General features: G+C 43.4%; 1 protein-coding gene across 2 annotated transcripts in view; it reads left to right on the top strand.

Moving 5' to 3' along the window:
• The first annotated feature begins 478 nt into the window (after nt 1-478).
• Nucleotides 479-27,390, top strand: part of ADIPOR2 (adiponectin receptor 2) — a 70,911-nt gene continuing 43,999 nt past the window's right edge. Inside the window, exon 1 of one of the 2 annotated variants that reach the window (XM_007070806.4) lies at nt 479-814. The gene's annotated coding sequence lies outside the window, so the exon portion shown is untranslated. Of the gene's footprint in view, nt 815-1,947; nt 2,015-27,390 lie in introns of those variants that run through there. The other variant, XM_043540254.1, reaches the window with a different exon arrangement.

Genomic DNA, 27,390 nt, shown 5'->3' with positions numbered 1-27,390 from the left:
GTGACCCCGCCCCACTTCCACGGGGGGGGGGGGGGGTAGCAGTGTTATGCAGAGACCCCTCCCCCCCCCCCTTGTCCCTAACTGCATTGTGACAAACTTATCCCCCACAGGGAGGACGTTGCCCCTCACAGGGTGTCTGACAGACTTGCCCACTGGGATACCTCCCCCTTCGTGGCAGAGCAGCACCCCTCACAGGGACCGGGTGGCTGCCCCCGAAGAGGAAAGCAACGTGTCTGTCTGGGAGGCAGTCTCTGGAAGCTCCCTGCCCCCCCGCCGACTCAGGTTTCCAAACCCTCCCAGCGCGAGCTTCGCTCGCGAGACAGTAAGAGCCCGCGCGATCGTCACGAACTTCATTCAGCCAATCAAAGAGTGATACCGGTCACGCGGCTATAACGAGCCTGAGGAAGCCATTGGGAATCATTACGCAAGTTACGCAACTGAACTAAAGGTCAGGGTGAAAGCGCACAAGCTCCGCTGCTCACAGCGCGCTGCGTGCACATGCGCACTCCTACGCCCCCAGCCCGGCGCGGACTAGTTTCTGACTACAGCCCCCAAGATACACTTGGGGAGCTCAGCCAACAGGCGTCCGTAGCGGCCTGCGCGTGTGCCGTGAGGCGTGAGTAGGCATTGGCTGTGGCCGCCCGTGTGATGGTGACGCTCTGGGGCAAGTGCTAATAGCTAGGCAATAAGGCAGTCGAGCGAGCGAGCGGGAGGAGGCGGTGGCTGTTGCTGCAGCGGCGTTCCCGGTGGCGGAGGAGGCGCTGTCACCGTGGGGCTTCCTGAGTGCGCGGACGGAGGCGGTCGCCGGGAGGGGGTAGGTAGACGGAGGGGAGCCGGGGCCTGCGCGGGGGAGGGGCTCTGGGACGCGGCTCTTTCCCCGCAAGGGCAGGGGGCTCTGGGCTCTTCCTCGTGTCGTTCCACCTGGGCTGGCTGGGCGTGAGCTCTGGTACTGGGTCCCTGGCCTCGGCCCCCGGCGGGTGGGAAGGCTCCGGGGCATCCTTCGTCCCACTCCGGTGAGACCGGGCAGGGGATGCGGACCCTGGGGGGAGGGTTGGGGAGACTCCCAGTTCCCCGGCAAATATCTGAACGGATGCCAGCACTAGGGCAGGCGAGAAATCAAGTTGGAGTAATAGTGTTTGCTTACATCCATAAAGCACTTTGAGATCCTTGGCTGAAGAGTGCTTTATATGGATGAAGTATTGTAAGTGGGTCAAGAGCTCGTCTCATAGCCTCCTCTAAGCTATGAACTTTGTTGTCCCCCTGGTAGGGGGGGGTTCTACCTTCCTGATCCTTATAGGTGGAATAAAACTCTTTTGAGTATGTAACATAAGAGGAGGTTTTTAGTTTTCTTTCCCTTGGGAACCTGTCTACACTCCAGCATTAATGTTAGGTAGCTCAGCGGTTGAGGGAGACACTGAAACAAATCTCTGGAAACTTTCTGTGTGGGAGGAAAAACAGTCATTCTGGTAGAAGCTCAGTACCGCCAAATAAACAAAACCCAAACAGTCATGACTGAGACTTAAATAAGTTACTTTTTAAAAAATAAATTGTATTTTTTTTTGCCATAACACTGTACAGAGATATAAAAGTGGTATTATTACACGCTTACAAGAGATGTAATCAACCAAGTGCTCACCCATTATGTACAACAACACGATAAAAATGTAAAAGTTGAGAGGCTCACTGTTCCTTGTAGACCGTAGAGGATACTATAGGTGTTTCAGAATATTTAAAGCATTGAGTAGTAATCCCATTTTGTCATGAACATTCCTAAATTTTATATGACAAAAAGGTGGAATTGATTCAATGACTTCTTGGACGTGTCTCCATATTAGCTTAATATTTGTTGACATATAGCCATTACTCAATGTTAGATTATAACCTCTTTGACACATGTACTTATGCCATCTTGCATCTGTAAACTGCCATGCACATTTGTCATTTCAGAAACTGTTCTGCATATTTATTCCTTATTTAAAATTGCACCTATTAGTGTAATTGCGGAGGTTTTTAGGTGAGTACCTAATTTTCTCTTCAAGGATCTAATTTGTTAAAGTTGTCCTTATGGTATAATCCTCTTTTTAAGACTTGGAAATGAAGTCTTTATTTGGCATGTTTGACTGCAATAGGGTATGGAAGTAGAGGGGCTTCAGTGCCAAAGCACTTTAACATCTGAGGAAAATAATTATGGTCTCCCCAGAAATCAGTCTTTGAAATTCTTAATTATGTACTGTGTAACTTTCCTGCCTTACCAAACGCAGTCTATACTATTCTTCAGAACAGAAAAATTATTAACTTTCGTGTTGAGAAGTGCTGAATTGACAACTGGAAATTGCCTCCTGGGATTTCAGGTGGAGCACAGGCAGAAAGCAGAGTAAGTTTCCCCACACCACCCTTCTGCATGCTTCAGCTGTGTCTGGAAGGACTGCCTTTTGGGGAGAAGGAAACTTTGTCACCCTGTCTCATTTGTTACTTGGCCAGCAGGGGTTCCAGTTAGTGCCAGTTGTGGTGATGGTTTTGTCGTGTGGACATGTTTTGTAGGGATTTTATTGATAAGTCATTTAATTTAGGCCTTGTCTACATCCTTACACTTTTTACCATATTTGTACACTTGCCAATGGTTCTGTTAACTGCATTTAGCCTAAAGATCACCTTAGTAGTCAGTGTGGAACAGGACAGTCCTGTTTAGCAGTATGTCAGTGATAGTTGATATGTTGAATATTATTTATTCTAATCTAACCTGTTAAACCAGGTTAGTAAATCAGATTGTAAACAAGAGTTCAGGCATGGTAAAATATCATAGTATTTGATCTGGCCTCTGAAAGGTAACTATTGAGCTGGGCTGAATCTGAACCAGTGATGTAGAGGTAAAAGGCTCAGTCCAATTATCAGTCCCAGCTCAGTCCAGGCCATCAAACTGAACTTTCCTAAGTGCAGTTAAAATGTGAGGTGAGGAGGGGAAGGGATTGTTTTATGGCAGACTGATATAGCAGCAAAAAGAAAAGGAGTACTTGTGGCACCTTAGAGACTAGCCAATTTATTTGAGCATAAGCTTTCATGAGCTACAGCTGCTACAGCTACAGCTTATGCTCAGATAAATTGGTTAGTCGCTAAGGTGCCACAAGTACTCCTTTTCTTTTTGCGAATACAGACTAACACGGCTGTTACTCTGAAACCTGATATAGCAGCAACTCTTATGGTGAATGTTTTTCTGTTAATGATCTGATTTGTTAATCAGGTGTGTTCTCATCAATGGTAAAGGTGCTTTCCTAATTGAAAACCTCTCACTGTAAAATAACCTACCTCTTTAGTACACCAGTAATGTTTATGGCTCACTGGGTCACTACATGGTCACCCCTGGAACATTAACTATCCTCACTGCTGAAACAGTTTAGTTAACCCTCATCAGGTCTTAAGGCCTGTCTAAACAATTTGACCATTTTTCTTCTAACTTCTCTCACCAGTGCTGTTCCATGATGAGTAGTAATAGTGGTGGTTCTAGTGTGGGCACACGCTGATGCCATTAACATTTTAATAATTGTGGGTGAGATTCTTGCGCCCACAATGACCCCTGTACACTGGGTGTAAAGGACAAGACATCACAAGAAGTCCTTAAAAGCCTGTTTGTACAGGTGCCTGAGTTGCCATTGATCAGGTAGTAAAGGGGTGGTTATCAGTAACAACAGTTGGCAGTGGGCTCATAATGCTAGTGTCTTCTCTAAGACTTAGTGAAAACTGACCATAAAGAACGTTCAATTGAATATTTGAGGTGGTGAGTTTTCAGTGATCTTGCTTCATTCCAGCAGATTACAAAATAAAAAATGAGGCCCTTCTGATGGTCTCATCAGACCAGCACTTGTGCTGCTGTTTCAGACACTGCAACATTCTTGTGTCCCAATGTACTAAGTATTAGAACACTACTAGATTTCTGAAAATCCATTTCAAGGTTATGTAGTTGTGTAATCATGCTGTGAAATATATGAAAGGAATAGACTTGCTTCTGCCTCTCCAGAGACCCTGTTTGTCAAGATTTTTCTGGTGTGGAGACAAAGAAATTTTGTGGATCAAGTCTTCAGGGTTTGCATTAAGTAATGTACTTAATGAACCAAATGTCTAAGTAAAATTTACATTTTCAAATGGAAAGAAGTCATTTTTCAAAGGCTAATGTATTTATGAATTGACGGTCTGGACTTTAGTCCTTCAGTGGGTAGCTGAGAAAAGAACCTGCTACACAGGAGAGAAGCAGTTATGAAAAACCCTTCGGGGAAAGTGTTTGGGGGAAAGACTGTATCACTTTAAATCTTTTCTTTCTTTGATAGAGCTTTGGAAGTAAAACAAATTCAATTTTATTAAACATTTTCCCCTTGCTTTCAGCAGGCGCACTGATTTGGTGGGGTTGTGCCTGGATGGTGGGTTAGTGGCTCTGTTTTTTTTTTTTTAAAGCAATTAATTGGTCTTGATAAATAAGATTTATGAAAAAAAATCAGTTTGTAAAAAATAAGGGTGTGGTGGCAAAATTAGTTTTGTTTTTGGCCACCCATTCTTACTCATTGAAATGGCTAGTTTCTAGAATCCCCCCCACCCCAACCCACTGCATTCACTTTTGAATAATAGAAGCCTCTGTTAGTTATCCGATCACATGGGTTCAGTACACAGCATCCTATTTTCAGAGCATAGTTTATTTGAAGCAAGAGGAGAACCTCTTCAAAGCCTTGCAATAAGATGTGAGGAAGGGGTGTGTCTACCCTACTCGTGGCAGCAACCGTGTGGTCGATCTGGAATCTGAGACTTGTGATTTTAATGTCAGAAGATCAATCACAAAAACTAGCTGGAGCATAAATGTTACAAGATATGTGCTTATAGGGCAAGCTATCTGAATTGTCTGATGTAGAAATAAAAGCCCTAATTTAACCCAGTTCAGGCTAACAGGACAAACCTCCAGGTTTACTTTGAGGACAGGTGAAATGGCAAAAACCTATTTATTGTATTGCAAGATTGTGGTCAGCATGAGATGTATTGCTGGCTGCCTTCTGGAAAGTATTCAGAGTAGCAGCTGTGTTAGTCTGTATTCGCAAAAAGAGAAGGAGGACTTGTGGCACCTTAGAGACTAACCAATTTATTTGAGCATAAGCTTTCGTGAGCTACAGCTCACTTCATTGGATGCATCCGATGCATCCGGAAAGCTCACGAAAGCTTATGCTCAAATAAATTGGTTAGTCTCTAAGGTGCCACAAGTACTCCTTTTCTTTCTGGAAAGTAGTTTCATCTGCTAAGGCTGCTTTTCACTTCGGCCTGGTCTATGCTTAAAAGTTAGGTCAATGTAACTACAGTGTTCCAGGGTGTGAAAAAGTCACATCCCTGAGCACCACAGCTGTGCTGATGTAATCCACTGTGTGTATGTGGCTAGGTCAGTGGAATAATTCTTACAGGCTCTTAGAGGTGGATTACCTACAGTGATGGAAAAACCCTTCTGTTGCTGTAGGAAGCATCTGTGCTATGGCGCTACAGCGGTGTAGCTGCAGCACCTGTAGTGTAGATATGGCCTTGGTTTGAGAGGTGATGGATCACTGAACTTGAACAGGGGAGTACTGGCAGAGTTAGGGAGCTCAGGAATTTAAATGAGCACTTTCAACATTGATACTTAACATGTGCAAGGAAAAGTTTGTTTTTAACTCATATTTTTAGATTTCAGTTTTAATGATTTAATTTACTAGTCAGTTTTACTCCTTCTTGGCACACATGGTGCTATTTTGTTTGAATTTCCAACACTGCATGGAAACGTCTAAATCACTGTGTGTTTGAGTCAGATCCTGGTGTGGGGGAAGAAGGGAGTGGCTAAAAACAATTTTTCACAGTCTAAATGTTGGGCTCTAGACTTGTTGACTTGCTTAGTAGTGCTTGAGTAGACACCATCTGGCGTAGAGGTGAGACAGCCATGGAATAAAGATGAGAAGATTAGATACAAGATGTTGTACGCATGGTGGCATGTATTCATTGTAAGAGTTCCTTTTCCCTTTTCCAGAATTACGGGTCTGTGTGTGCTGCTGTAATGAAACGTTCCTCATGGAGGAATAGTAGCCTCTTTCTTTCCAGTCCATCAGGCTCTTCCCGGTTTTCTGAGAGCTGTTTGAGACAACATTCAGCAAAATAAAAGCACTTGATGGGGAAACTTAGATGATGGGGAAACTTAGATGCTGACTGGCTGGTTATGGGGGTCATGTGACTTATAGTGCAGGAGTACTTGCAGAAACGCATCCTTACACCTATAGGTCAGTGCAGGGTTCCTGGCATGAAGTTATGTCCATGTAGGGAAAACTTGCATTAGGATGGATTTCAGTATCATTACAGTACGCAGCTTTGGCCATGAAATTTAATGGAGTCCTCTGGGAACGTGACACTTGCTGTAACTCGCTATTAGCAGGGCTAATGAAGCCCTCCGAGAACAGAAGATAAAACCAGGCACTGCTAACAGAAGGAAAAAGAGGGCTTTGGAGCGCCTGGAGTACTGGCCAAAAGTACCTGGCACCCGACTGTTACTGTAATACAAACAATTATAGCAGAGCGAAAGCTTTCTGTTTAAAGCTTGTCTCTAAGTGCTATAAAATCTGCATGTTTATTTGAATTGCTTTGAAATGTAGTGTGTCTCATGCAGGGTGTGGGGTTCTGTTAGTGATCTAAATTTGGGGCCATTTCACTAAGGGGATATGCCTGTGGGTTGGGGGGAAAGACAGCTTTTCTTAAAGTTCAGAGATTCTGGCAGCTTCTTTTTGCTCGCAGATTGAGATCAAACCGGGCTCAGCTAATCACACCAGGGTGTCCCATGCTTTATGGTTACCCCCAAATTACGTGTACCTTCTGAGGGAAATCAAATTTAAATCTTAATTCAAAAAGATCTTGCTTTTCCAATTAAGCTGATCATAAGTCTCATGGTTATTTCTGTGCCTACTGAGCATGTGCAAAGAGGCTAACTCTCTGGATAACTACTTCTGCATCACAGGTCCTGGGGGGCTTCAAAGACATGTTGTGGTCATTAAATCCAAGCCTCATCTACTGAGGCAGAAATCCCCAGGGCAGAAATCTGAAATAAAAAAAACAGGCATGTTGCCCCAAACAGGCATGCTGCCTCTATCAAAGGGAGATTTTTATTTTGGTTAGATGTAATCTGAGCACAGCTGAACATTCAGAGGGCACAAACTATTTTTTTAAAATAAAATAAACTAGACAAGGAAATACTGAGAGGAAAAGGTGATTAAGGGTGGAAGAATAGGTGGGAATAGGGAGAGAGGGGTTGGGGAGTAAGGAGATGGGACACTGGGAAGGGACATGGGAGTGAGAATCATAGAATATCAGGGTTGGAAGGGACCTCAGGAGGTCATCTAGTCCAACCCCCTTCTCAAAGCAGGACCAATCCCCAATTAAATCATCCCAGCCAGTGCTTTGTCAAGCCTGACCTTAAACTTCTAAGGAAGGAGATTCCACCACCTCCCTAGGTAATGCATTCCAGTGTTTCACCCCCCTCCTAGTGAAAAAGTTTTTCCTAATATCCAACCTAAATCTCCCCCACTGCAACTTGAGACTACTACTCCTTGTCCTGTCCTCTTCTACCACTGAGAATAGTCTAGAACCATCCTCTCTGGAACCACCTCTCAGGTAGTTGAAAGCAGCTATCAAATCCCCCCTCATTCTTCTCTTCTGCAGACTAAACAATCCCAGTTCCCTCAGCCTCTCCTCATAAGTCATGTGTTCCAGACCCCTAATCATTTTTGTTGCCCTCCGCTGGACTCTCTCCAATTTATCCACATCCTTCTTGTAGTGTGGGGCCCAAAACTGGACACAGTACTCCAGATGAAGCCTCACCAATGTCGAATAGAGGGGGACGATCATGTCCCTCGATCTGCTCGCTATGCCCCTACTTATACATCCCAAAATGCCATTGGCCTTCTTGGCAACAAGGGCACACTGCTGACTCATATCCAGCTTCTCATCCACTGTCACCCCGAGGTCCTTTTCTGCAGAACTGCTGCCTAGCCATTTGGTCCCTAGTCTGTAGCGGTGCATTGGGTTCTTCCGTCCTAAGTGCAGGACCCTGCACTTATCCTTATTGAACCTCATCAGATTTCTTTTGGCCCAATCCTCCAATTTGTCTAGGTCCCTCTGTATCCTATCCCTGCCCTCCAGCGTATCTACCACTCCTCCTAGTTTAGTATCATCCGCAAATTTGCTGAGAGTGCAATCCACACCATCCTCCAGATCATTTATGAAGATATTGAACAAAACCGGCCCCAGGACTGACCCCTGGGGCACTCCACTTGACACCGGCTGCCAACTAGACATGGAGCCATTGATCACTACCCGTTGAGCCAGACAATCTAGCCAACTTTCTACCCACCGTATAGTGCATTCATCCAGCCCATACTTCTTTAACTTGCTGACAAGAATACTGTGGGAGACCGTGTCAAAAGCTTTGCTAAAGTCAAGAAACAATACATCCACTGCTTTCCCTTCATCCACAGAACCAATAATCTCATCATAGAAGGCGATTAGATTAGTCAGGCATGACCTTCCCTTGGTGAATCCATGCTGACTGTTCCTGATCACTTTCCTCTCATGTAAGTGCTTCAGGATTGATTCTTTGAGGACCTGCTCCGTGATTTTTCCAGGGACTGAGGTGAGGCTAACTGACCTGTAGTTCCCAGGATCCTCCTTCTTCCCTTTTTTAAAGATTGGCACTACATTAGCCTTTTTCCAGTCATCTGGGACTTCCCCCGTTCACCACAAGTTTTCAAAGATAATGGCCAATGGCTCTGCAATCACAGCCGCCAATTCCTTTAGCACTCTTGGATGCAACTCGTCCGGCCCCATGGACGTGTGCATGTCCAGCTTTTCTAAATAGTCCCTAACCACCTCTTTCTCCACAGAGGGCTGGCCACCTACTCCCCATGCTGTGATGCCGAGTGCAGCAGTCTGGGAGCTGACCTTGTTCGTGAAGACAGAGGCAAAAAAAGCATTGAGTACATTAACTTTTTCCACATCCTCTGTCACTAGGTTGCCTCCCTCATTCAGTAAGGGGCCCACACTTTCCTTGGCTTTCTTCTTGTTGCCAACATACCTGAAGAAACCCTTCTTGTTACTCTTGACATCTCTTGGTAGCTGCAGCTCCAGGTGCGATTTGGCCCTCCTGATTTCATTCCTACATGCCCGAGCAATATTTTTATACTCTTCCCTGGTCATATGTCCAACCTTCCACTTCTTGTAAGCTTCTTTTTTATGTTTAAGATCCGCTAGGATTTCACCGTTAAGCCAAGCTAGTCGCCTGCCATATTTACTATTCTTTCGTCACATCGGGATGGTTTGTCCCTGTAACCTCAACAGGGATTCCTTGAAATACAGCCAGCTCTCCTGGACTCCTTTCCCCTTCATGTTAGTCCCCCAGGGGATCCCACCGATCCGTTCCCTGAGGGAGTCGAAGTCTGCTTTCCTGAGTGAGTGATGGGGGGCCGGGAGTGCTTGTCAGGTCTCACATTCCTCTCCCGTTTGTGTGCCTTAATCTAGTGGCCCCAGCTCATCTGTAGGTGTGTAACCCCCTTTTCCTCTTCAAGTGAGCCAGGTCTTACAGGGGCTTGCCTATCTGAAGGGTCTGAATCCCTCTACCTACCCCCTATGTGAGCTGGGATCTGTCCCACCAGTGGTTCCTGAGCCCTGGTTCCTCCCCTGTGTGGGTGCTGGGATCTTGCCCATCTTTGGGGGTGTGATTCTCTTCCCTGCTCCCCTCATGTGAGCCAGGGTCTGGGAGGGGCTTGCCTTTCTGTTGGTGTCTGAGCCCTTCTCCCCAACTCCCATCCGATGTGAGCCAGGATCTGGGTAAACCCTGCCCCTCTCTGGGGAGCTTAGAAAAGGCATGCACCAAGAACACAGCTGAGACTGGGGTCAGGAGCTGAGAACAGATATGCTTGACACATCAAAAATTCCAGGATGGGGAAAAGGGAACACCTATTGACATGAGTGAATCACTTCACTTGTTTTGTAGCTATTGTTTCAGACTATTTTAATCACCATGGGGGTTATTCTCTATCAGCTAAGAACATCTCATTGAGATGAATGGGACACCTCTCTGAGCCTGCAACTTGAAGTTTGAGATTCACCCTGGGCAGAAAACTGAGAATGAACTGAAAACATTTTTGGGAAAAAGCAGCCTGTCACTGTGTGGTTTTTTGTTTTTTAATTTTGGAGAAATGTTATGAGTACAGTAAAATAGTCAGATGCTGAAACTGTCTTCAAAAAGAAAATAAATTACACATGGAAATGCTTACTGGGAGAGGAGACGTGATGCGGTGTACAAGAATGGCAGTAGGGGATGAGGTGTATGGGTCTGCAGCAAGGAATGGGTGCATTATGGGAATGAGTGGTAGGAGAGGGAAGAGGGATCAGAAGGCTCAGGTGAGGGGGAGGGGGTAGGGATTAAGGGGAATGGGAGGGGAGAAGGTGGGTGGGGGGGTTGGGGATTTAGATGTGGTGGGGCCTGTCAGACCTGAATTCTCCCCTTCCCTATATGTGCTGGGATCTGGGGGAGCCCTGCTTCTTTGCAGGCTCCCTGCCCACCATGTGTTTCTGGGGAAACTCCACTCCTTTTGGGTGTCTTCCTGCTCTTCTATGTGAGCTGAGATCTGGGGTGGAGGGAATGAAGGTAACCCATTTAAACTAGGGCTGTCGCGTGATTAAAAAAAATTAAGCGTGTGATTAAAAAAATAGAATACCATTTATTTAAATATTTGTGGATGTTTTCTACCTTTTCAAATATATTAATTTCAATTACCACACAAGATACAAAGTGTAAAATTCTCACTTTATATTTCTGATTACAAATATTTGAACTGTAAAAGAAAACAAAAGAAATAGTATTTTTCAATTCACCTAATACAAGTACTGTACTGCAATCTCTTTATCATGAAAATTTGAACTTACAAATGTAGAATTATGTACAAAAAATAACTGCACTCAAACACAAAACAATGTAAAACTTTAGAGCCTACAAGTCCACTCAGTCCTATTTCTTGTTCAGCCAATTGCTGAAAAAACAAGTTTGTTTACATTTGCAGGAGATAATGCTGCCTGTTTGTTCACAGTGTCACCTGACAGTGAGAACAGGCATGCACATGGCACTGTTGTAGCCGGTGTCACAAGATATTTACATGTCAGATGCGCTAAAGATTCATATGTCCTTTCCTGCTTCAACCACCATTCCAGAGGACATGCTTCCATGCTGATGACAGGTTCTGCTCGATAACAATCCAAAGCAGTTTAGACCGATGCATGTTCATTTTCATCCTTTGAGTCAGATGCCACCAGCATTTTTAATGGTTTGGGGTCTGTAGTTTCCGCATCAGTGTTGCTTTTTTAAGACTTCTGAAAGCATGCTCCACATCTCGTCCCTCTCAAATTTTGGACGGCACTTCAGATTCTTAAACCTTGGGTCTAGTGCTGTAGCTATCTTTAGAAATCTGACATTGGTACCTTCTTTGCCTTTTGTCAAATCTGCAGCGAAGGTGTTCTTAAAATGAACAGCACGTGCTGAGTCATCATCCAAGACTCTCATAACATGAAATATATGGCAGAATGTGGGTAAAACAAAACAGGAGACATACAATTCTTCCCCAAGGAGTTCAGTCACAAATTTAATTAACACATTATTTTTTTAATGAGTGTCGTCAGCATGGAAGCATGTCCTCTGGAATGGTGGTTGAAGCAGGAAAGGGCATATGAATCTTTACATGCCAGATGCACTAAATACCTTGCAATGCCAGCTACAAAAGTCCCATGCTAACGCCTGTTCTCACTTTCTGGTGACATTGTAAATAAGAAGTGGGCAGCATTATCTCCCATAAATATAAACTTGTTTGTTTTAGCAATTGGCTGAACGAGAAGTAGGACTGAATGGACTTGTAGGCTCTAAAGTTTTACATTGTTTTGTGTTTGAGTGCAGTTATGTAACAAAAAAAGCCTACGTTTGTAAGTTGTGTGTTCATGATAGATTGCATTACAGTACTTGGATACGGTGAATTGAAAAATACTATTCCTTTTTACAGTGCAAATATTTTTAATAAAATATAAAGTGAGCACTGTACACTTTATATTCTGTGTAATTGAAATAAATGATTTTCTACATTTTGAAATATATTTAACAGTGCAGTTAAAACAGCAATTAATCACAACTATTTTTAATCTAGTTAGTTTTGCGTTGATCACTTGAGTTAACCGCAAATAATTAACAGCGCTGCTTTTTACATATAGCCATATATACTTGTTCATGCAGACATGGGTATATTTCTTTTTCACCTATACCAAATTAATCTGTCTTCCCCACTCGTAAAACCAATTTTTTGCAATTTCTTTTGTCACCAAATTTTTCCCCTGGTATCCATTTCAAATTAACTTGTACTCTTCTCTAGCTTATCAGCTCTGTCAAACTTGACATTGGTCTTCAAAGCTCAGCTATCAAGCTTTCCCCAGGTGGGAAACATTTCACTGATTCTCTGCTTGTGGTGTCATTTTTCCCTATCCTTCAGAGGGTGGGTTCTGCTCCCCCTTGCTTAAAGATACCCAGATGTAGTGAAACATAAGGCAAAGGACCCCTGAAACAGGGTGGGAATGATAGCGTCTTACTTGCTCTGAGTGAGTGGAATGGTTTTTGTTTGTCCTGATATAATGCAGCAATAGGGTAACACTGACTCTCTTGTTCAACTATTATATGTATTGATATCTTCTTCTTGCGCAAATAAAATACTGTTATATGTGAACTGCAAGGTCTAAACTGAGACCTGATGTTTTAATTGTTTGTTCAAATGTGCACATTCATATAATTGGCTAGCAGATAAGTGATGTGATATATGAGGGCGTTATGGGACGCACCCTGGCTTGCTAAACTTTGATGTCACTTGTAATCCTGCTGATTTTGCTGAAGGAGTATGTGTTTGTGGTGTTTAGATTCATCTACCTGAATTCTTTGGAGTGTTGCAGTGGGACTTAGGGCACAGTTTCCAGTAATGAAGATCTGTACAGCTAAGTCAAAGCCTTTTGTTAGAATTCATGCTGCCTTCTATGGAACATTCAATGAACGTGGAGGCTTTAAATCTAGGGAGCAGGAAAAGAAGCCCTTGCACTCCTTAGGTAGGTCTTGGATTCTGTAGAATTAATATGCATTAACACACTTGAATCTAATCAGTAGATTCCTTTTGTTAGTGCCTGTTGAACTAGAGTATTAGTAAAACTTCCTAGATCTAAGCCTTCCAATCTGAAAGTGGAGTTACTTCAGAAAGCCAGTACATGAAAAATGTGGGCAGGGCGAAGATTGGCTTTTATCTCAAGAATATTGGCAGGTTACAGTCTGAAAAGGAAAGTTATCTAGTAGTTGGAGCAAGAAGGCTGGTGGCTAAGAAATTTGAGTTTAACTTTTTTGTCACTCTCTGAACCAATTGTTTAGCTTGTTTGAACTGGTAACTGATGCATGTTTTTGACATGTAGGTCTACTACTGCAATGCACTTCATAGTGGGTTGCTTCAGGTGCAAACTGCATCTCATATATAATCCATGAATGTACTGGATCATACCAAGCTTCTAATGCTTTAAATACCATCTTGTTCTCTTGGTTTGGTGGAGTTCTTGGACTTGGATTACAGTAACTCCTCACTTTAGTCATCCTGGTTAATGTTGTTTCATTGTTATGTTGCTGATCAATTAGGGAACATGCTCATTTAAAGTTGCGCAATGTTCCCTTATAATGTTTGGCAGCCACCTGCTTTGTCCACTGCTTGCAGGAAGAGCAGCCTGTTGCAGCTAGCTGTGGGGGGGGCCTGGAACCAGGGTGTACCGGCAGCCCCATCAGCTCCTCACTCCCTTAAGTTCCCTATGCAGCAGCCACCCAGCAGGCTATCAACTTGCCAACAGTTCAGCTGTCCTTCCCCCACCACTGCCATGTGCTGCTCCTGCCTTGGAGCTGCTCCCAGGAGACTTCTGCTTGCTATGTGGGGGGCGGGGGGGGGTGCTAATGTCACGGTGTCCCCCTGCTCCTGCCCCCCTGCTTATCCTATCCATAGAGCAGGGGGGAGACATGACAGGGCTCAGGATGGAGGGAAGGGACCGCAGCTGCTCTCTCAACTTTCTGATCTATTTAAAAAGGCAATGTACTTAGTGGGGTCAGCGTACTTAAAGGGACAATGCGCGCATCTCTCACACAGGATGTGTGTCAATCACAATGTGTTAACCCTTGAGGGCTCAGCCAAATGCTAGTTCATCATTTAGCAGTAAGGCATTCCCTGGGAAATATCCCACTCTCTGACTTCACCACCTCAACCAAGCTTCACAATCATCATTGCTATGTACAGTCTTAAATTGTTTAAAACTTATACTCTGTGTCTCTCTCTCGTTTTTTTTTTTTTTTTTTTTTTGGTCTGGTGAAAAACATTTCTCTGGAACCTAACCCGCCCTGTTTACATTAATTCTTTATGGGGAAATTGGATTCGCTTAACATTGTTTTGCTTAAAGTCGCATTTTTCAGGAACATAACTACAACGTTAAGCAAGGAGTTACTGTATGCAGAACACGTTCCAGTGTCCTGGAGCTGTGAGAAAGAGGTTACATTTAACCAGTTATCTCTACTCGGTTTCTTGCTGTTCTTTGGATCTTTGTTCCTTGGCTCAAGTATAGACTAGAGAATTATTATGAATTTTGAGGGTTATTAGCTAAAATAGTTTTGAAGACAATGGGAAATTCAGAGAGCAAAATAAAGATGGTGAGATAATGTCAAATTGAACTCAACATTAGTTATTGCAATTTTCAAGAAATAGTAAATCAGTTCAATTAATTCAAGGTCTTGTCTTGTTACAAAGACAAACTTCTATCATAGTTTTATGCTGACTAGTCGGAGCCAGGTGATTTTGGTATTAATATGGAACTATGGATCCTTAAATATGCATCCTTATTTACTTCCAATCAAGCTTGTCTCCACTAGAATTATGAGACTGCTCATGTCAGTTGAAACAATTCTGAAGTAGCATTTAGAAATATAGACAAGTTACTTAAATATCAATGTCAAAATTGCCTTGCCCAGGTGTTTCTCATAGCCAAGTTTTGCCTCTTGTACACACGCAAATGTCCTACATTAATTCCAAAGTTTAATATGCCAATCATCATTTTGATATTTAAATTTCTCTGCAATTCCATCAGTTCAATAAACTCTTATGCCACTTCAGTGAAACAGTGGTAAAATCCATTAGCTTATGAGCCAATTTAAAACTTCTTCCCATCTGTCTAAAAAGCCATCAGTTCTCTTGACCACAGTCTGTGATTTATTTATTTTTTAGACTGAACTCTTTGAAACACTCAGGGTTTCTTGCAACTAACTTTTGCTGTAGGGAAGCACACTTTCTCCTGACAAGTAGTACTATGCTTAGTGTAAGTAGTTCCTGCAGATCCAGTGCTCTCAATTACTTACTGATTTAATATAACTCCTAGACAACTAAAACTAAACTTGTTATAAAACGCAGGTACACATCACACATTGTAGTCATTTAGAGGCTTTTAATTCAGGTACATACAGTAAGCTAAATTCTGCTAACAAAATAAGTCATCAGTTGGGTAAATAAGTAGCAAAATAACTTTTATAAGTATCAGTTGGAACTGGCAGAAAGGTGGGTTCACGAGCTTCACGGTCTCAATGGCTGGTTTCTTGGGAGAGTTCATTTAGGATTTTAGGTGACTGAGGGAATTATGATAGCGCTGTTTTTAGTCTTTTAAAAGACAAAGTGAATAAGGTGCTAGTCAGCAACAAGGTGTTCTTGCTGGCTAGGCAGCAGCAGTCGCTCAGTCTCTCTTATCCAGATGTTCTGATTTCAGGGAGCAATGTGTTGAACAACACAGGGCATTTTGTACACTTTTTTTTTTTGTTAGCATTGCTTGGTTCCTCCTCTTAGCAATGCTGACATGGCCAATCAGAAAGGGAAGTTTTTGGAAGATTTGAAATGTCCAGTCAGCATACAAGTTGTCCCTTATCATTTAATGAGAAAATAAGGCCTGTCCTTTATGGTTTCAGACAAGTTTGCCTGGAATATTCCAGTATCTTTGTACAGAACATCTTGTGCTATAGCATTTTATGAAAGACCTGTTGGGCCATTTTCAACAACAGCTGTCTTAGCTCTGATCAGGAGCCTACTTCTGCAAGTTACTTTTGGCGGACCCCTTTGTGGAGTGGTTCTTTGGCTACAAACTTTGCATGACTCAACATAAATATCCATTTTGAAGCTAGAACATAGCTGTTACATAGTCGTTTCTGGATGGTTCTTTGTTTAGTGGTTCATCCTGCAGCAATGTAAAATAATTTGACTCATTTGCTTGATCCATGTCCAGTAGATATAAGAATTAATTAAATAATACAGAACAGCTGTCCATTCCTCTGTACCATATGTGATTATTTCCTACATTTTAGTGGTATAGGATAGTCACAGGAAGTGCCTTCTAGTAGTTTGTCCTGAGAGAAGAATGAAATCAGTTGGGCAGTCAGCTGAGTCTTTTTTGCTTAGAACACAGGCAAAGTCACAGGCTCTTTTGGTGAATAGCATGAAGGACAGACAACTTAGCTTAAACGTTTCGTTCTCCCTTCAATATAGTGATAAGTCCAGCTGAATTTTTGGAATACTGAGAGTACAGAGGCTTTCCATCTTCAGTTGCCAGACTGCTGGGGTGAGAAACCTATTGTATGAACTTTAGATAGGGATGTGGCTGGTGCTTATCAAACTACTACATTATTTGTGTTTTTAGTGATCTCTTGTCACACCTGTTCCAACTCTCCCAGGCCCCTGCCCCTCTCCCCCTCCTCCCCGCTGGGCCCTGGAGTTTTTATAGCATGTCGAGCAGGGCCTCAGAGACAAAAGGTTGAGAACCCCTGCTCTAGAACCCTTCACTTCGACCTCCAACAGATCACAAAAAGCAATGCATGCCTCATATTCCTCAAATCTGACTGTCATACATTACATATATTTAGGAAATTGTTTTGCCTTAACAGTATTGAGCTTATCAGTAAACTTTTGTGCTAGAGTGTGAGTTGGTGTGCATATTGCTTTTTGGTATCTATTGGAGGTGGCAGTGAAAGCCTTATGAAGTGTGGGAGTGCTCTAGGCCAGTGTGTGTGGGTTTTTTTTTTTTTTTAAATGACCAGTCTGTGGATTGGTGCTGGTCCCTGAGATCTCCCTGACAGAGTTTAGGAAGGCAGCAAGCTGGTCTCTGGTATCAAAGATTGCGAAACACTGCTCTGTGTAATGTTTTGAGTTGGTGGGGCGCATCCTGATTCAATTTTAGCTGTCACTAAGGTTTATTTCCTAGTTTTTTGAGTTGGGTTTGATGTTGACCTATCCACTGTGGTACAAAGTCACGTTGGGGGAGGAGATGATGACAGTGACTGACACATGAGATACCTGTATTTGAGTGTCATGCTATAATTTACAGATAATTGTGTCCTTGTTTTTTCCCATGGTGTCTTATTAAAAACAGATTTATTCATTCACACAGTCTGTTGCATGCAACCATACTACCCCCTCAGTGAGTCAACAGGGGTTGGAACTGGATTTTCAGACTCCCAGTTCAGATCTTAAAAACAGTAGAAGTAATTGCTGGCCTCTGTTTAGTCAGTCTCTATAAGATGACTTGACCCATGCTTTCCTAGTGGGATTACACAACTGGACAGCAGTATCATAGTGGAGATTAGGAATCCTGGCTTCTCACAAAGCCAAGAATAGAAGTCCTAGATTGAATGTGCTTTGGTTATCCCAACTACAGTACTGTCTGAAAAGTAGTGTGCCTGAGTAGCTAAGGTTTGACCCTGCCATATCAGAGTCCTGAGTTCTAATCTTTACTTTCCCTGCAGGGACCTGGCATAATATATTTAGTATGAGGTGCCAGTTCACATAAAGTTAGACCACCTTCTGAGTTGGAGTTCATGGCCTTTGTCAATAATAGTAGTGAGGTACATTGGATTATAATCTAGTTAGTAAAGATAAGGGTTGAAATCAGTCTCTTTCCAAGTTCAGGGAACTTCCCTTAGGCTACAGAGATATTTGATGGGGAAGTCCTCTCACTTACATATACCTCCCAGACTGAGTTTTTTTTTCTTGAGCAGCTGTTCCGGCATTACTGTTTCACTCAGTAGTTTGACTTGTTACATTTCTTTATGGCAAAAAAGTGAAAAACAATGACACAAAGAAATAGGACCTAATGTAAAACTACTGTTTTATTAATTGGCACAGAAGATATCCCAGAGTGCCTTAGTTTCTTGGCAAATACTGGCTGAAAACAGTTGAGGCAACCCATTTTGCAACTCTTTTTTTGTAGCTTTGCTGAACACTTATATTTTCTGTATCAAATCAGTTTGCATTGGCTTGAAAAATTCAAATACTGAAAACTGACATTGTGTGTCTTTTTTTTGCCATTTTATTGAGACTCTTTTAAAATAAAAGTTTAAAACTCACGTTGAACTGAAAACTTCTGATTCAACCTTAACTCTGGAGTGGTAACCAGCAATTCCACAGTTACATATAATCTTCCTCACTATTACAACACAGATCATCCAGGAAACAACCCCATCTGAAAAACAAAACTGAGCAAGTACAAATCAACTGTTTCTTCATTATGGAAATAATAGTTTTTTTTATGTATTAAAACATACTTCACAATTATCAGTGCTTGAGTCACACTGTTGCTCCAGATCCAGTTCCCTTAGCTACAACTGCTTGTCCGTATATGGGTCACGGGTTGTCTGACTGTCTGGGTAGTTCGTGTGTTCATTGAAAACTTTGCCTTTGTTCTAATCCACGTTATGCAAAATTTAGCAAACATATAATTTGCAGCATTAGTCATTGACAGTGTTGAGGGTCAACAACATATCTCCATTTTGCTTTCATTCTCCCAGAGTCACATACTGTCCTGCAGCTGCTTATCAATCATACAGCTGAGCTCTCCCTACATTGTGTAGTCATGAAAAATCTGTGTGAACCATGGCACTGGCGGGTATGTGATGTCAGCGTGGACACAAGTTGTCCATGTTAGGTGGAAATATAGTTCTTCTTTGCCTACTCTTGAAGTTCAGAGTTCTTGAATTCTGATATCATGCACTTTGTCTGGCCACCTTATGTAAATGTTCATGAACCTCCCATGATCTATAGATTGCATCGCCATCCTGTCCTAGTAATGCAGGGGTGGGCAAACTACAGCCCTTGGGCAGTGTCAAGCCCGTCAGACCTTTTAATGTGGCCATTGAGCTCCCTCTGGAGAGTGGGGTAGGGGCTTGCCCTGCTCTGCATGCTTCCTACAGATAAAGGATTTTTCCATCAGTATAGTTAATCCACATCTGAGGTGTGGTAGCTAGGAAGATGGAAGAATTCTTAGAATTAGTTATTTTCTATATGATAAAAATCAAGTTTCTCAAGAATACTAGAATAAGCAGGGAAATTAGTATTACAAAATGGAAGAAATATTAGTTTTGTAAATTAAACAAGAAAAATCTGGTGTATCAACATGCTGAGTTCTATTAAAATAGAAGGAAGTACGAGAAAGGAATAAACTAGAAGTATGCTATTTTGGATAAAACATGAGCAGGTGGTCTGACCACATTAAAGGATTAAACTGGTGGAATAATGCCACTTTAAGCACCAGTGCTGTAGTATGTCCAAGTTTGCATTGTTTCAAGTTAAGGATCGCTGATGTTTTGTTGTGCACCACACATTAATGCCACTGCAGTCTGAGTATCATCTAGCTACCTCTCCTGCTGTTCCTGCACAACTCCCATAAGCAACAGTTTATGCATAAGATTTTAAGAAGCCTTTTAGGATACCTCAGGGAGACCAGGTGATTTCCCACAAGTAACATGCTGTCCATGTAATTTCCTAGTCCTTCTCTCAAACAGGAGGAAAGACAGCTATTCAGTAAGCAATCCTACAATAGTGGACAGTGTTACAGCAGCACCCATGGAGAGCAGAACAGCTGCTCATGTAATGATTAGGCATGTGTGTGGACAAGATAGGCAATAATTCAGAGACAGTTTTAAACAGTTGTGATCTGAAACTGTGCAGGAATCCTTGAATGAAGCCAGATGCCCATTGTGCATCATCCCCTTCAGAGCACCCAGATCTGCATTACCACAGGGGTGGGCAAATATTTTGGCCTGAGGGCCACATCTGGGTATGGAAATAGTATGGTGGGCCATGAATGCTCACAAAATGGGGGGTTAGGGTGCAGGGTGGGGGAGTGAGGGCTCTGGCAGGGGGTACAGGCTCTGGGGGTGAGGGGTTTGGGATGCAGGAGGGTGCTCCAGGCTGGGACCAAGGGGTTTAGAGAGTGGGAGGGGGATCAGAGCTGGGGCAGGGGGTTGGGGTGCGGGAGGAGGTCAGGGGTGCAGGCTCCAGGCAGCGCTTACCTCAAGCAGCTCCCAGAAGCAGTGCCGTGCGGCGCCGACCAGGCAGCTCAGCGTGCTGCCCCGTCCGCAGGCACTGCCCCTGCAGCGCCTATTGGCCACGGTTTTCAGGCTGCTCCCTGTCATGGTGGCAGGGTTGCTGTTGCAGGCCCGGGATGCAGCTCTAACTCATCAATTAGCACCTCCCTGCAGTCCTCTCCCTCTCACTGGGGTGGGAAGCTGGCGTCTGGCTCTATCACCCCTTCTGACCGGTCTTTGAGGTCCTGTGGGAGTAGTGGTCCTGTGGTGGGGCAGGCAGCTCAGCTGAGAGGCATTTGACAGCTCTGCTTACCTGGTTGGCTGGGTGGCCTCACTGCTCCCTATCACCAGCCTCCTGCCCACCCTGCCTGAAGTGGCTCCTGCTGCCCCATTCACTAAGCCTGGATATCAGTGCCTACTTGTTTGCCCACATGGCCTACTCACCCCATCTCTACGCTGTTGCCAGCTGACAGAGAACAGAGCTGGTGGGGCTATGGCTGTACAAGTAGCTGCCCAGGGACACACTACTCCCTGCAGCCCAGCCCAATCTCCTGACCCCACCCCGCCCCCGCCGGGGAGGGCCCTGCGCTGGGGAGCAGGCACGGCTCAAGCCCCGGCTCAGCTTCAGCCTGTTTGACCTTTGTGGTCCAATCAAAAGTGTCTGGTGGTCTGGATTTGGCCCACGGTCCGCCTGTTGACTACTCTAGTACTAATATAACTGTTCATACTGGGGGTTGTGCTGGTGTAACCATATTGATTTAAAAACAACCGAGAACACCCACCCTGACAAATAGTTATTCCAGTAAAAAAAGCTATATATACCAGGGCCTAACTACTGAGTGTTTAAAATATAGGGAAAATGACTTTTCAGCAGCTTATCCAATCAGTTATCTTTTCCTTGTTCATTCCGTGTTCCATGCCCTTGACCTTTGTCTAGTAGACAAACCCAAACTCCCACCCCTTGCACTTTGAACACATTAGGGATGACATTTTTTGCATTGCTTCATTTCAGTTTATTCTGTTTCCTCAACATACTTGAGGAGCTGTCTTTCTCCTGTGTAATCTCTCAATTTTTTTATTTTGCAATTAAAAACCATAGATGGATAGTGTGAGATAAAACACTCCAGGTGTTCCTTCTATATTTAGATGCCATTGCGAAACTGTTAGTGTGTTAGAAGTTTGAGTAGGGAATCAAGACACATCAACTTTGAAGACTGGGGAGCTGTGGCAGCCAGAACTCTCTTCTAGAGGTAATAAATATTCAAATCTCCTATTTTTGCTTCTCCTGTTGTGGACTGCTCCAGAGTTTGGCAGTATATTGCCACTTGCTTGAACTATAAATATTAGACCTTCTTTTGTGAATCTTATGGCTATTGGGTACGATTAGAGATGTTTGTGTTCTAATATGTACGGTTAGTGTGGACAGTACCACACAGTTCTACATCTGATCTGTTATAAGACTTACTACTGTACATGAGACCTTATTTCTGGCAGTAGGAATAAAGTTAGATACTTCTAACTGTACTGGAACAGAAATTTTATTGAGTGGATGGATGCACGGAGTTATACCCTCCTTCCCAAAGCCCTTACTGGATGGGAGATTGTGTATCATGTTTACTCTAGCACTGACTTAAAATAAAGCTTTAAATATTGTGCCTATCTGCATTGAGGCACCTTCTTCTTTATCTTCTATTGCTATACTTGAGATGGGTATGAGCTGGAATTGGATTATGCTATGGAATAATCCAGAGAACTACAAGCAGGGCCTTCCTCACTGAGTGCTCACAATACTGAACTGCTCTTTGCTGAACCTAAGCTTAGCCAATACTCATCTGTGGCATCTGTTTAGGCGAGGCTGGGGCTGTTTTCTTCCTCCTTGAGTTTGTTGAGCAGTGAGTGAGGTAGGTTGGTTGACTTGCTTGGATTCTTCATGCTTGTTTGGATGATTTAATTGGTGATTCTAGATTTTGCCCATTATAAGACTACTTTATCTTTGTGAATTGCTCATACAGCTCATCAGAACATCTTAAAAAATAAAAATTAACTAATAGGTTGTACAATGTTTAGATTTTAAGTAGACAACATGATTGTGACTGACAGAGGCTTTGGAGGTAGACTGATAAATGCATGAAGTCCTGGAACTAGTTACTTTACCTGCTGCTTGTTAGCATAACTCCTTATATAGCAGAACAAGTAAGTTCTTGTGTGGTTGGTCAGTCAGTGTGTGTCTGTCTCAACAAGAACTTGTCCTCTGTGGCAGGACAGTGGAAGCTTCACGTTATAAAGGATTAATTTAACTGTTTCCCAAGCAAAACATTAACAGTAACACATTGGTCCTAGCTCTCATAATTAGATTTGTGCTGGTAAAATGCATTGCTGTCACTGCAACCAGTATTGCTTCTGAAGAGTGGGGCAGAGCAGAGAGGAGGTTTAAAAATATCAGCTGGCATTGCCTTTAAACTCTCAATTTCCCAACTCGAGTTAGGTTGGGAAATCCAAATCTTCCTGAGATGGATTATATTCTTCTTCTCTGAAGAAAGCTAGCGTGCAAGTGGAAGAATAGCCACTTTAATTGAAACTATACAGAAACTGCACCCATTTGACTAATCTTCTAAATTGATTTACTTAACTCTGTTTCAACCCCTATGTGGGGACACTCTTAAATTGGTTTGAGTGCCTTCATTTGGTAATTCAAAAAGCTTGGTATAAGGTATTGGTTGGCGTGTCCACTCACTGTAGAGTGTACAATTTCTATGTAGAGCGAACCTGTGTTTCCACAACATTGCTGTCAGCTTTGGTTCTGACTGAAGTGGCAGAGCCTTTAGGATCTTTCTGTCCAGTGGCAAAGTTGTAGACCAGAGTGAATGTGGCCGTGTGAAAAGACACACTGTCTTCCAGTGAGGAAATGACTGATAAGCTTTAATGAATCAGAGGGAGCAGGTTTGCACTATGACAATTTTAGTTACCTCAGGTGTCCAGAGTGAATTGCTGGCACCTGCTTACAGTAGTTGGAGGAAGAGGGGAGACCCATGTGTATCTCCCAGGGGAAACTCACCAGCTGCTGGCAACCCAGTTGCTTTGCTCCAGGTTTCATGAGTCCTCTTTCCCTCCGTAGGCTATTTATACACCCCACTTTGTTAGGTGGAAGTATAGTATAGCCCTCAGTCACTTATCTTATGACGCATGCAATGTACACCAAACCTCTGCCTGCATGGAAGCAATGCACCCTGGTTCACTGGTTTCACCTCAGTTCAACACTCTCCTTAGCATAAAGCATTTAGACCGGTCTGTAGTAAAACCAGTTCGTAGTTTATTTAACAGACCTAAAGGTAGAAATAGAGATTCAAATACAAGGGTTTAGAAACACAGGGTTACAGGTAAAAGAAAAAATAAAATGTAATCTTTAGACTATAACAAGTTTAGATTAACAAGTTACTTTCCTGTCTAGTAACTAACATTTCTCACCCACATATTCAGTTCAGAAAGCTGGGATCCACCTTTCATGAGAGAACCCTGCTGGCAGAGTTTCTCCTCTATAATGGATAACAACTTGGGCCATTTCTTCTGCTCCTGTACATTTACAGGCTGCTTTAGTTCAGGGAGGCCCCTCTTCCGAGAATTCTTCTGAGGTTCATTTCAGGGTGGATTTGATTCAAATCAAATAGATCTGAATCATGATTTAAATCACTAGTCAGGAAGACTCAGTTTTAATCATGGTTTTCTACATAAAAGTGCATTCTTGTTGGTTGTTATAACCTTAATACATATTCTTCACAACTCGGAGATAGATGTAGGTTTCATTTTTAGAAGGTACACACTACATTTTTAAACAGTGATTTATTTTGAAAACTTTTCAGATTAGTTTTACAGCTATATCAGAAAATGAATGATTGTTTGGTTATTTCATTTACCAAAGGTAATTGAAGCAGATAGTTCACCTCCCAATGACTTCATAAATATCACCAGACAGACATTTAAATTGTTTAACTAAAACAGCATTAAATATTGTTCAACAGCAAACATATAATATTTTAACAAAACAAGCATGTGTCCCTCCCTTCTCACATTTATCTCCAGATTTCTTCTCCTTGTCCAGATCTATTCCATTCCCAACAATCTTCTATTCGTTGAACTTTTTGAAACTGCACTTTTAGAGAGGTAAGAGATTGACTCTATATACACAAATTTGCAGAGGGACAGTAGGGTTGAGAGGTCTTATTTTTCACCTCTCTGTTTTAAGAACATTTTTGCTGTTAATAAGCATGTTACCTCTGGGGAGACAAATCCACAGTTTGAAAACTGCAAACCTAAGCATCTCTGATGGTATCTTCTAGACCAGGGATTTCAAACTCGAATCACCACGAGGGCCACTTGAGGACTAGTACGTTGGCCTGAGGGCCGCATCACTGACACCCCCGCCCCTGCTGCCCCCGGCCCTGCACCCACTCCACCCCTTCCGTGTGGCCCCGCCACTGCCCTGCCTCTTCACACCCCAGCTCTGCCCCCTCCCTGCCCCTATTCCAACCCCTTCCCCAAATCCCTGCCCCGACTCTTCTCTGCCTCCTCCCCTGAGCACTGGCTCCGTGCTCCTCCCCCCTCCCTCCTGGAAAGTGTGAAGTGCTGCCAAACAGCTGTTTGGTGGTGGGAAGCGCCTGGAGGTAGGCAGAAGAGCAGGGATGCGGCATGCTGGGGGGAGGAAGAGCAGGGTGGAAGGGAGCTTGGCAGCCCACAGGAAATAACCTCGCGGGCTGCATGTTTGAGACCCCTGTTCTAGACTGATCAATGAGTCCCATTGGGTAGATAGAAAGATTAACCTAAATAATTCATACAGAATCTCCTGGAACCCCATAAGATTGGGTCCCTAATCCATGAACTATTGGAACTCATTTACAAAACTTTTCTTAAACATTCCATGAATATATTGTCTCATACTACAGAATTAGAATTTATAATCCCTATTACATTATAGCTCAAATATAGATCTTTCTTAAAACTATCTTTAGATATGCTTTTTGAGGAAGAAAAAAAGAGCATTTATCCAAAAAATCCTAGTTAAATAAAAAAAAAACCTGATTTCTCTCCCCCCCCCCCCCCCCCAAAAAAAAAACAAAAAAAAACAAAACAAAAAACTGGTACTGGACTACAAAGAGGAAGAGAACCCCTTAGTTATCCATCACTTAGAGGAAATGTTAACAGCACCCTCTGAATCATGGATCCTTTTGGCCTGAAGGGCAGGAGCTGTTGATCGCTTGCTATTAGTGAAAAACTGTTTTCAGTCCAAGATCTAGCTTGTTAGAATTCACTTTTAGGCACAAGAAAGCATGTAATATTTGTTTTTTGTAACCTATTCCATCCTTTGTTAATAAACTTATTCTCTGTTTTACTGTAAACTGTGTTAGTGCTGTTACGTTGAAGTAAAGGGTGAGTCTTCTGCTAATCTAAAAGGCTGGTCTGTGCTCTCTCTTTGGAGGCATCAAATTTAATAATTTCTGAGAGTATCCAGTGAGATGTCTCTGGGGAACTCAGGTTCACTTAGCCTGCTGGCAACCAGTTTAAGACTGGTGGAATCTTCGAGTTTTTTCTGGTGAACTCGACAGACTGGTGTGGGAGGGAGCTGACCGTCAGTCTAATCTCTAGCAAAGCTCACTCGTGTTCAGGCAGAGGGGTAACACACTGGCTTACAGTTCTAGATTACCAGAGGAGAGCATCACAACTAGTTACCTCAACTACTATCAAAAGGGAGTCAAAGGTGGAGACTGAACTTTCCTCTTGCTCTAGAGCAGGGGTCTCAAACATGCGGTCGGCCCACGGAGTTATTTCCTGCAGCCACCAAGCTCCCCTCACCCGCTGCCCCTCCTCTCCCCCAGTGCGCCACGTCTCTGCTCCTCTGCCTACCTCCAGGCGCTTCCTGCTGCCAAACAGCTCTTTGGCAGTGCTTAGCGCTTTCCGGGGGGAGGAGCAGGGAGCTGCGTGCTCAGGGGAGAAGGCAGAGAAGAGGCGGGGCAGGGGTGGGGATGTGGGGAAGGGGTTGGAATAGGGGCAGGGAGGGGGCAGAGTTGGGATGGGGACTTTGGGAAGGGGTTGGAATGGGGGCAGGGGAGGGGCAAGGCCTCTTGGAAGGGGTGGAGTGGGGGCGGGGCCAGGGGCACGGGGGGTGTGGGCTTTCATATCTTTATATGAAAGGTGTCAGTGATGAGGCCCTCGGGCCAATGTACTAGTCCTCATGTGGCCCTCACCGTGGTTTGAGTGTGAGATCCCTGCTCTAGAGTAAGTTCCCATAGGCCCGGGTTGAGGCACATTGGTGAGACAGTGTGGGGGGGAAACTGGAAGGTCTGTTTTTCCATTTTTAACTTGTTCTGTGACACAACTTCTTGGGTCCAGTGTACAGCACAGTAAAACTGTTACAGCAATCCTCCAATTTGTACTGTAAACAGGATATTAATTTAGGCTTTCTGAAACTGACTAATCTTGGACATGAGATGCTAACAAAACTCTGAAGATCCAATTTGCCATACAATTTGCCCATCTGCAGGGGGTGTGGGGTAATGATATAGCTGGGTCCCCTCAGCTAGATGCATTTTTAGTGTAGACAGGTCTGTGGTTTTTCCCTTTCTTTGGGTCTGAATGCTTCTGAATGTGCTTGATTGTCTGCCTGGGTAGCCTGCTGTGAATTGCTCAGCCTGCAGTGTCCACTGACAGTTTGCAGGTTATAAGCAGCTGTTTGGACACACTGACCATTTACTGGAGGCAGAGCTCTTTATTTTGTAGATGTGCCTCTTTATCTGGGGGCAGAGGGGTGGGTGGGAGATAGACATGTTTTCATTTGTTTGTTAAAAGTTACCTCCAAAGAATTTAACAATTGGTTTTGTACCATTTTTCCTTTGTAATGTAAAAAGAAAACTTTTAAAAGATTTTTAAAA

This window comes from Chelonia mydas, chromosome 1 (assembly GCF_015237465.2).
Source record: "Chelonia mydas isolate rCheMyd1 chromosome 1, rCheMyd1.pri.v2, whole genome shotgun sequence".
Taxonomy (NCBI): domain Eukaryota; kingdom Metazoa; phylum Chordata; order Testudines; family Cheloniidae; genus Chelonia; species Chelonia mydas.
This window is presented reverse-complemented; position numbering and strand designations above follow the sequence as displayed.